This window comes from Miniopterus natalensis, chromosome X (assembly GCF_054644295.1).
Source record: "Miniopterus natalensis isolate mMinNat1 chromosome X, mMinNat1.hap1, whole genome shotgun sequence".
Taxonomy (NCBI): Eukaryota; Metazoa; Chordata; class Mammalia; order Chiroptera; family Miniopteridae; genus Miniopterus; species Miniopterus natalensis.
In genome coordinates, this window is record NC_142103.1 from 5493795 (window position 1) to 5495212 (window position 1418).

The 1418-nt window shown below is 33.0% G+C and overlaps 1 pseudogene; it reads right to left on the bottom strand.

Annotated features, from left to right (window-relative positions):
* Positions 1-707: 707 nt before the first annotated feature.
* On the bottom strand, positions 708-1214 carry LOC107532749 (large ribosomal subunit protein uL30m pseudogene; annotated as a pseudogene).
* Between the last annotated feature and the right edge of the window lie 204 nt (positions 1215-1418).

The following is a 1418-nucleotide window of genomic DNA, read 5'->3' on the forward strand; positions in this document are numbered from 1 at the left end:
TGATCCTTGACCACAACCCTGTCCTCCACCACTCACAATTAGGCAACAAGTCCTTTAAAGAATACAATGTGAAGGATAGTATAGCAGTTAGAAGACAATTCTGGGTCTGAGTCCAGGGTCTGCTATTTACTTGCTATGTAATTTGGGGAAAGTAACTTCTCTGCTGATATTTATGTCTGTAAAATTGAAAAGGTAATAATATATATTTCTCAGAGCTGTTATGATTTTTTAAGGAAATAATTCTTGAAAACTATTTGCGTCATGATTCCTTATAAAAGATCAATAAGAGCTCTCTAAAGCTTATTCTGCTTATTAAATTAGATTCTTAATCTGGTTTGAATAAATACTCTAGAAAAAGCATGTGCAAAACAGAAAATTTTAAATTGATGGTTATTAAATGATATTAGGGAATTAATTCTATTAGATGTATAAAGTAAATTTTTAAGAGATTCTTATGGATATATTTATGGTTTAAATATCTAATGTATATTGCCACAGGGAAAAATAGATGATGCATATATGACAAAATATTAACAATTTTTAAATTTTAATGATAGGGGTATTCATTGTACTATTTTCTATTTTACTTTTTTTTTTTTTTTTAGTCAGTAAAAATGACTAGCATTTAAAACATTTTAATGAGAACCCTTTCTAACAATCTTTAAATAAAAATGATTTGCACTTTTTAATCTGAAACAGCTCTGGCTTTAGGACTTAATTGCTTTCAGGTCCACGGGGCTTAGGTGCCACCACACTACTAACTCCCTAGTGCTCTTGAGGCAGGTGTGAGCCATGTCCTCCTCTGTTGGAAATCCTTGTGGCAACCTCAAGGGCTTGATTCTTATCAAATGTTTAACCACTTTCAGTTTTACATTCCCCAAAGGGATGTTCTTGTGAACTTGAGGAGCATTCATTTTTTCTAATCCAAGCATCTTTATTACATCTTTTTCCCAATGTGGACGTCTTTTTGTACTTTTTATTCTGGTAACAATATGCAGTTTATGAGGGTGCTGTGGATCCCCACTATATTTTTCATAATCTTCAGGTGAAGGCTGAAACACTTTATCTGGGATTCTTGACTTGGTAAATTTATGATGAATCCAATGTGTACAAATGAGAGACTCCACACCTTTTGTCACAGTGTGTAGTCTGCCTGGGGACCTCTGAACTATTGAGTGCAAAATCTAAACCATGAATGTGGTGACTGTCCTCTGCAGTGGCGGCGCTTGCTAAATGTCGTTAAGCCTGAACTTACCTCAAACCTCTATTTTTCTTTATGTTTGAACATTCTAATAAATAATAACTAGAAAAATAAAAAAAGAATTAACACATGATTAAAAAGTTCATTTGTGATATCATCTAGAATCATCTACTTCTCTTCATTCCCAGTCATTGTTCTAGTTTAGAATTTGGCAAAT